The sequence below is a fragment of the Sparus aurata genome, chromosome 15, assembly GCF_900880675.1.
Source record: "Sparus aurata chromosome 15, fSpaAur1.1, whole genome shotgun sequence".
NCBI lineage: Eukaryota > Metazoa > Chordata > Actinopteri > Spariformes > Sparidae > Sparus > Sparus aurata.
This window is the reverse complement of record NC_044201.1, coordinates 11,398,514-11,408,082: the sequence shown is the minus strand read 5'-3', so window position 1 is coordinate 11,408,082 and position 9,569 is coordinate 11,398,514.

Sequence of the window (9,569 nt, the reverse complement as noted above, 5' to 3'; positions counted from 1 at the left end):
AAATGGGCACATTTTAAAGGGGTTTCACATATTCTGTCTTTGTGGATCCAGCCCAAACACCATATACTCCTTGAGAGATTTGCTCAGTGTTATTGTATTACTTACACATGTGCTTTTTCTACTGTAACATGTCAAAATGCCTTCTGTGTTAAAGGTATTCAAAATTAACAGGGGAAAAAATGAGATTAAAATTCAACTCACTCAACGTGATATTCCACAATTTGATGTTACATTTCTTTCAAATTTTTTTAAATTGTGTTCTTAAACTTAGGTTTATTGTCAGGGACACATACTTGGCTGCGCGGTACCCTGGCTGTCCACTAGATGTCTCCACATGTCTACCTCTGAGTGTTCCCTCATGCGCGAGATGAGCGTCACATGATGCTTCACCTCTGTCTTTTTGTCTCTATTGTCTAAATGATGCTTCACCTTGCTTTGGTTTTCACCTTGGCTTCTCCTCGCTGACGCTGGAACATGAGCTGTTTCCCAACATTCGTCCCGATCAGTCACTGCAAACCCATCATTTCTCTCCAGGCCCCCTTGCCCCAAGATGCTGCTGTGACAATGATGTTGTTTGTCACTCTATTAGTGTCAGATTGCCAAATGTGCTGAAGAGTGATCAACCCCTCTGATTGACTGGAATCCCAGTGCTTTTACACTGCTCCGCATTGTGCTTATGTAAATATTTTCATGTAGGATATCAATATGTGTCTGTGGTGGCAACATGGTAATTAATTAGCATATTTTTTGGCTGGTCTAAATGAACACTGTTCCGCTGACTAATTAACTACCTACAGCGAATGAGTCACACTGAGCTGCAAAACTATCCCGATGCCGCCTTTAGATGGCGGCGTCCTCCCAACTCGTGCAAAAAGTCTCAGTTCCCATGCACGTTTGTAGTGTTTATGTTTTCTGTTTACGCATCAGTTTGCTTTCATAATGTTTTGCTTTATGCCTGCAATCAACCCTGCGCCTATCAGCAGGACCATCTGTGATTTGTGGCTCTGTGGTCATTGACCCATCTGTGAGGTGGTCTGCCTGATGAGGTTGATGGTGATTGACCGCATGAAAGAAGAGTCAGCCGAGAGTCTTGTGTCAGGCATTGTGTTGTTCAAAGCACTTAGCAGTCATTAGTGACCGAAAGAGTTGTTGTTGTTGTTGTTGTTGTTTTTGCTGTTATCTCCGGCGTCTTTTATTGTGAAATCTGCGGTTTGATTTAATCAAGTTGATCACTTATTCTGCCTGGGCTTGTTTTTACTAGAGAGGCTGCAAATTGCCTTTGTGCTCATGTTGCACTAGCTGTTGTCCTCTGATGATAAAACGGTCGGACTCAGCGTTGCCATGGCCAGAAGGAACGTTTTTCTTACATAATCAGAATTCAGGTATGTGTTTTCATTTGTATCTTTCACACAGGCCTCTTATTTAAATCGCTGCTGCACACTACTTTACCTATGCCTGGGAGATGAAGAGCTTCGCTGTCAAGATATCTGTTGTTTTCTACACCAACCCGTCGAAGATATGACAGTGAGGCACATGTGTTGGCTTGGTAACCAATCTAGTATCCAGTGGCAACAGAGGTCTATTGAATGCTGGGTGGCTCTGTATTGGCTGGTGTGCCCACCACTCTCCTGTGTCACCAAGTCACACAGAGGCACATCCATACAGCGGCTCTGAATGATGCGAGGGTTGTGTAATACTCAGCTCAGGAATCAAAATCGTGTGTGTGTGTGTGTGTGTCTGCGTGTGTGTCTGCGTGTGTGGGATTGGGGATGGGTCACCCAGGCACTGATATTACAAATGCTCCTTGTGTCGAACAACTTAATGTACTGACCTGCAGGTGGTAGCTCTTTCTGTCCGTGTCACTTTCTCTGTCTCTCTACAATTCAGTCCTTACCTCAACCAGCCTCCCTCCTCTACATTATACTCTCTCATGACAGAACTGTTTTCGGGATTGTCCCTCCCTTCCCGGTCATCTCCGAGTCCCGTCCACATCTGAAGGCATCCACTAGAGCAGAGGCAGACACAACAGGATAAGCGTCTTTGTCTCAGGCTCCTGTCTGTCAGAGAACGCCCCCCCCCCCCCCCCCCCCCCCCAGCCTCTCCTCTATTTGGGCGGCTGTTACAGAGAGGGCAGATGGCTCATTACCATAAATAGGACAGAGAGAGAGTGAGCGAGGGGGCCGCGCACACCAACCAACAGGACCAATGCCGCCCAGAACCAAGGAAATGGGAGGCCGTTGCTAGGAGAGAGGAAAGACAGCTTTATGGCAAAACAAAGCTGATTCCCCCATCCGACCTCATCTCGCTCCCGCCCACTCGTTCCCCGCTCTGGGGACAGAGCCTTGAATCTGCTGGTCGGGGGACAGATGGTCAATGGGCCCCACCGTCTCTACAGCTGGACACAGGCTACGCTGACACAGTCAGACCTGGCAGGACTGAATCACACCTTATCCTGTCCAGCCTATGAGGAGCGGGAGCAGAAAGTGCCGAAGCCCAGGCCATCGGCTAAGAATAGATCCACACTTGTTGCCCACAGGAAACGTGTGGCTGCACAGTAGATGATAATATGTTAAGAGTTGGTCTTTGTAGTAGTGTAACGCTCTCTCTAGGAGGAAAATCATTTCACCGAGGATAATCATAGGCTTTCTCTTTCTTCTCCAGTGCTGAAAAACAATTAATGGCAATAGCTTGGTCAGTCATTATATAGGAAAGTTCTGAGATGATACACCTGCCCACACACACACACACACACACACACACACACACACACAATCCCAACATGACGCTGACGTAAACAGCGTGTTTTTTTTTCTTTTTTTCACCACACCTCTGTTATTTTTAAACTCTGTCCTTTTTCCTAATCTGAGCATAGCCTGACGAGTCCTTGCCCCTGTTTTTGAATGACGGTCATGTTTATTCCGCCACCGATGCAAATACAACAGGTGTGGCAAAATAGGGGAGTGTGGGGTGAGGTGAGGCCCTTGTAAAGTACATCAGTCAAGACACCGTGTCTGAAACAATAGCACATCTGCTCTCAGCCAGACCTCTGGTGGGAAAGGGCAAGAGCAGCCAACTGTCTCACAGACAGGAAGGAGGAGAAATCAACTGAGAGGAGGGTCACATTTAAATTAATTAAAATGTTAGATATAAATACATCGGTCAGATAAATACTGAATGGGTGTTTGATTTGAGATGGCACACCAAAAATATTTTATTCCTCATCATTTGCCATAATAATTAACGTGCGTTGGTGGTCTGTGGCATTTTGCGTATCGTCCTCAGGGGATTGGGGCGAGATGTTTGACGGCGCAACATCTAGGCGTCAGCAGAGGAGAAGAATGGGAGAGGAGGAGGGAGGAAAGGACAACTAACCAGAACGAGGAGGGGGGGGGGAAAGGAAGCGTGGCAGCAGCATGACAAGTAAGCAGAATAGAGGCGGTCCTGCATCACCTAGCCATCCGCCCTGGTTGCATAGGAACACGAGGGCCATGCCTACCCTGCAGACACACTCCTTTCCTCTCTCCTCTGCCACGCTTCATTACCCGGTGCTCAGCCAGGCACGGAGAGGCACTGCACCACTTTCTCCAAACTACAGCCGCGTGCCTGCTCACAGCCTCACAGCCAGGCTCCCCTTAGACCCGGGAAGGGTATATGCTGCCCCCTCAGGCAACGGGTCACACTCACTTTACATGCATAGTGCAGAGACAACACTGGGAGGTCTGCGCTGGTATCTTATGAAGCGGTGGCTCCCGACCTTTTTTGGGCCCATTTTGTACGACCCAGGCTCCTGTTAGATGCACTGAAGGAACCAAATGCGTTTATCCCAATTGAAACCGGATCTTACATAACTACTAATTATATATAAGTGGATGTAAATACAATACAATCAAACTGTCAGCACGGTCCGTTTGGTTACGTTGCGTTTGTACTGTGTTCACATTTGTATCTGTCATAGGCAGCATACCATATTGACGTTTCTACTCACCTGTCATTTCACGTCCACGTTTATGACCTAACTTTCATATCAGGAGGCGGAGGAGATGGTTCTAGCTGTCAAGCCGGTGACCACAAAGGTGGGCCATCTCCATACATGGTCTTTCCTCAAACATTACCAAGTGGTTTTTTGGGCCTAAAACTAACCAGACCATAAGCACAGCACGATTGAAGACTGGTAAGATTGAAAATGTAACAACTTTTTTCCACATGTATCCATTAGCCTACATGTAGCTAACTATTTCACTAATTTATGGGTAACTTTAGTTATTTATTGAAACAATGTCTCCATTACTTTTAGCAATTTCAATGTTTTATCTGTTACTTTTAGCTAGCTTTTTCAAACATTTATCCATACGGCTACTTTAAGCTAGGCCGTTTCAATCATTCAGTCAAAGGTTCTTCACAATATAGAATTGAAAATTGAATCCAAATAAAAGAAAAGTTGCAACAAAAGTAAATGTAAAAGTTTCAACATATCCGTGGTTTGCAGACACATATAGTGCCAACAATTATTTAGGTGACTGTCGTGTAGTTCCCATTAGCTAGCTACTTTAACCATGTATCCTTTAGCCTCATATTTCAATCTTGTATCCATTGGTTTCAGCTAACAAGGCTATTTAAACAGTTTTTCCCCAATAATCTGTTAGCCCACATTCAACTGTTTATCCATTACTGTAGCTATCTATTTAAACAATTTATCCATTATTCTTAGCAATAATTTTTCCAATACGTTTAGACTCAATCCTTTATCCATTAGTCTACTTTTAGCTTTCCACTCTAGCTAGGCTAAGTGCTTATAATGTTAGCTTTTGATTTTCGCTTTTTATTTCAATCAAATTGTAAATGTTGTTTGATCAGATCAGTTGAGCAACTCCCAATTTTTTTTATTTGCCCCCTGGCAACCGCTGCAGTGGTCCCTTGAGTACATGAACCACTGATTGGGAACCAATGATACAGCTGTACCTGTCATTGTGAATTAATGAGTGCACATTTATCTGGGTGTGATAATTTATAAACTGAAAGTGAAGATTCATAATCATAATTCATGATTGTATTGCTTCTGGGCAGGTTATTGTAGTGTATGAAAAAACCCCAACACACACTTTTTCACACTGCTGGCTGAACATAAGCGATCTCTCATATGTGTCATAGCCCACTACGGAGCTGGTAGTGCCAGACAACACTGCTGGGCACAAGACCACTATTGTCCCACAACATAAAGTTCGCTTGTGACCAAGGCCAGGCGAGGCGGACCCGATGCTTGGAAAAGATAGGGGAGTGTCAAAGAACAAAGCCTGTGGTGTTGTGTTGTTGTTTACAGTAAAATCCAATGTGTCACGACTTTGCTGCACTGATGGAGCATTTTCAACTCCAGGTACATGTCAGAGTGGGTTGACTTTCCTCTATCCTCCTCCTGCTTCGCAGTTAATTGACTACAAGTGTTCATTTGCCTGCGAGGAGCAGTCATTAAGGTTGAATAACAAAATTTAGCCTGGCAATGGAACAGCCAAGGATCAATGGGTTAATTCAATTGCCTCTGTATGTGGTGTATTGTATAGCAGGGCCATTTGAGGGCCTTATACCGGAGTCATGCAGTTTTAGTGTACTTAAAGGTGCAAAGAGATAGCAATGGTGTTGGTCAGTAAAGAGAGAATTGAATAGCACTCAAGGCAATGAAATAAAAAAGACCAAAGTTCAGTGCTGTGTGTTTGGTGACAACCAAACAGTCAAGTAAATACAAACGGTCGACAGGGCAGTCTTTCCTCACTTGTCAAGACAGGTTTGGGAGAGTGCCTTCATGTAGTGTAATGAGTAACAAATGACAGATTGTCTGCTACTATAATCAGTAATGCAACATAATCTTCTTCACTCTTCAGCAGAAGAATATAATAATCTAAATTATAGACTTGAGTGACAATTTTATATAAATAATATGCATTATTCTGACACTATGAATTACTAGCCATTACCTCAGCAACCATAATTAACTGTCTTTCAGAATTACACAAAAATGCTTACTTCTCATGTCATATGAAGTTGGTACATGTGGTGAGACTTACAATCTAAACCAGGGCTACTCAAAGTGGGCCACAGGGACCAAAGTCATAAGGTTGGATTTTGGCCGTCAAATGTTTCTAGTGAAAAAGAAAAGGATACATTTTAAAATTATAGTATAAATTACCATTTATACTGTTATAAATTGGGTACCATGACTGTGAGGAAGTCAGTCAGTCAGGGAAACTTTTGATAGCTAACATAAGCAATGTTTACTTTTGGCCAAGTTTCAGGCGAAACAAAGATTGGGCTCCCCTGATCTAAACTAACAGTGAGAGGAAGCAGCAAACTAGGATCACTCTGAAATCATATCTCAATTCAACCTAACCATGGAGGTACTATAAGGAAAGGCTGACTGTCTTTGGTGAAATGTCCTATTTTTCTGTAAAATCTTAAAAGAATAAGTCGTCATGGTCAAATAAGGGTCATATTACCCCTTAATAGATTTGGTGTGTTTTTTGGCTCCATCTGACTACCACAGGGCCCAGATTACATATAATGTATGTTGATCAAGTTGTGTGGGTGTGGTGGAGGCTTTGAGCAGGAGTGACCCTCTCAGACAACAGAGAGGGTTGTGTTCTAATTATGCACATAAATTGGGAGGGGGGGCCCAGTGTCACATCTTGCTAGGGGGGCAATCACTTGTAGCTACGCCCCTGCTTTGGCCCTTTGAACTGATTAATACCAGTCAATGAGAGTCTTGTCTTCATTACGCTACAGGTTCATAATTGTTTACTTAGCAGTGATTGCCAAAATTAATGAGTAATAACGGGTTAAAAGTCATTAAGCAGCTAGTCACACACAACACTGGCATAATCCTCACGGAGCAGACTGACACTTGGGCCTGTTTATACAGCGTTTGTCCAGTCTAACCTGGACAAATAGACTGAATCAATAGAGAATTACAGGATATTTGTTTGACTGTTGAAGAGATCATTCCTCCGCCCCAACGTGTTGAGCATTTTATTGCCCGTGCATTAAAGCGGGCACTTATCAGCTGACAGATAACAGACTATCAGCACACTGCTGACACAATTCATAAGACCCGGTTAGCAGAAAAGGATTGTCAAACAAAGGCTTCTGTAGGCAAACACACTCTTCAGCCGAGGATAACTGCAGGCAAAAGCCGGGAGAACCTCCAGGGAAAACAAAAACCTGGAGAACAAAGAAAGTGTTGCATTTGAAACAAGTTGACCACGCCTGTTTTCTCTGCCGACAGTTGGAGGACACATGCGAGAAACATTTACACCCTTTTACCTGCGGAGACATTCATTTTCAGATTTAATAGGATAAAACGAAAATGAAATAAAAAAAGATATAAGAAGTGCTTCTTTTGTGCTCTCTCTCTCAACAGTTCTTGCACCTTCTAGAGCAATTAAGTCTGGACTTTTAGCGCATGTCTGCACACAGCAGGTGGCCTCTGGCAGTTGCAATTGCCTTCTCATCCTGGGGAGAATGCAAATACTACCTGTTTAACCAGTAAACCCTCTGACATTATATTATCTAGGAAAATGAAGAGCCACGTCTGTATGCACGTGTGCTTCTGCACGCATAACTGTGCATGTGTGTGCGTGTGTGTGTGTGTGTGTGTGTGTTCACACTCTTTTATCTACGTCACAATTCTCTCGATGACTCCTCCACTTCGCATTTCAAAGGAGGTTCAAACTAATTAGCTCGGGGTGCCGGTTGTCTGCTGGTCTCGCTCCCATAACAACTGCAGGTGATTGTTCCAGCACGTAAGTCCTCTAAAAGGACGAGGATAGTGGCTTTATATACTACACTCTGTAATGTCCTCACCTGTCGGGGACACATTAAATTGAACTAACCAGTGAAACTTATGTGTGCACTTGTTATATTTTGGGAAACATGATCACGTTATCATCACTGGATTGCATTTTTTCCATTTCTTGTCACTACCCCATCTGTTGTTGTAAATGTGTGTGTAAGGGCAAGTGGGACAGAGAAAGAGCTTCTCTACCTGGCAGGTTATTGCTTTAGAACGTACCTTTAAAGGTGCACGATGTAGTTTTTGGGAAGAAATTTTAATCGGAAGAGAAAGATTTTCGTTGGCTGATTCTTTTCTGCCTAAATGAATTAAACAAACCTCATCAAATCTCTCATTGTTTTCCTGATTGAATTACAAATGATCTTAAATGACAACATAATTTCATGCTGTTTTACTTTGTTTATATGCGGCGGACCCTGCCACCTTCCTAGCTTCAAACAGTGTTCTGGGGACTTTATTTTCCTCTGAGAACAACTTGTTTATTCACTTATGGAAAAGATAAATATTTCTGAGTTTCCATCATAACCTCATTAACATTGTCAATATTAAAAACTGTGCTGGAATTTCTTCTCCAAAACTACAGAGTTCCCTTTAAAAAGATTTTCCTCTGGAATGTATCTTTTGCGGTAGTCACCTCTTTTGCTGGCCGTGTACCAAAGTGTCAGCGTCTGTGTTCCTACTCCAAAAAACCAAAGCTAGGTGTAATGAGAGGAAAAAAGGAAAAACGGAGAGAGAACAAAGGCAAGGGGACAGATCGAATGAAGAGCAGCATACAAACAAGGGTTGTCACTAATAGAGAGTTTTATGAGCTCCAGACCTGCTGAAATGGAGTGGCCGTGCGTGTGCAGCAGCTCTTATCGGCTCGCTGGCAGCAGGGGAGGGTGAGAGCTTCCACACTTGCGCTCCGTAAAAATGGTCTGATTCATTTTCCGCATGAGAGGGTCTCACTGGGGCGGCATCAGACCGGCCAGTCCACACAGATTTATGGACCATTAAAGCAGCAGGCCTCCTGACCGCTGTGCCACCATAGGCTGGCTGCGAAGACACACTGCACCCTCATTCATGCTCGCTCACTACTCTCCATCACGGGCTAGCGTCCCTCATTGTTCATCCCTTCATCAGGACCACTTTTACTGCCGTACATGAACTCCTCTCATAGTCTGTAATCCTGCTATTCTTCACCCCGCTCCCTTTGAGAAGAAGTGAGCTGTTTACTGTAATCGTTGTCAACCATTGTTAAGTAAAAACAGTCCTCACAAAGACAGTATTTGTCACAAAAAGATCATTCCTGGAGTCCCTTCCATCAACAGCCTGGGCAGACAGCATGTTCTATGGTCCAGGAAATGCTCCAGTACATTATGAACATATCTGATGCTGGTCAGTGGGGCATGTTGTTTTAGCCTAACAGTTTTACAATCAGATTAGCACCACTGCAGGCACACAGACTAATGGGTTCTGTCTTTCCAAGGCTTCCTCAATCAACTGTTTCCCAGTGATTAATGCATCTTCTTCTCCTCTCTCTCGTTTGCTAGTGCAACTTCATCATCCCTGGGAGTGATACTGGTAGGAAAAATGGGGCAGAGTCTATGCCGCTCGCCGGCCCTAAGAATAGCTCAGTGTGCCAGAAAATTATGCCACAGCAACCTGAGCAAAGGCTCAAAAACATGAATGAATAAATTAAGAATTGCTGTGGTGGAGAATGTGCCCACCTCTGAAAAATCACCTCACACAC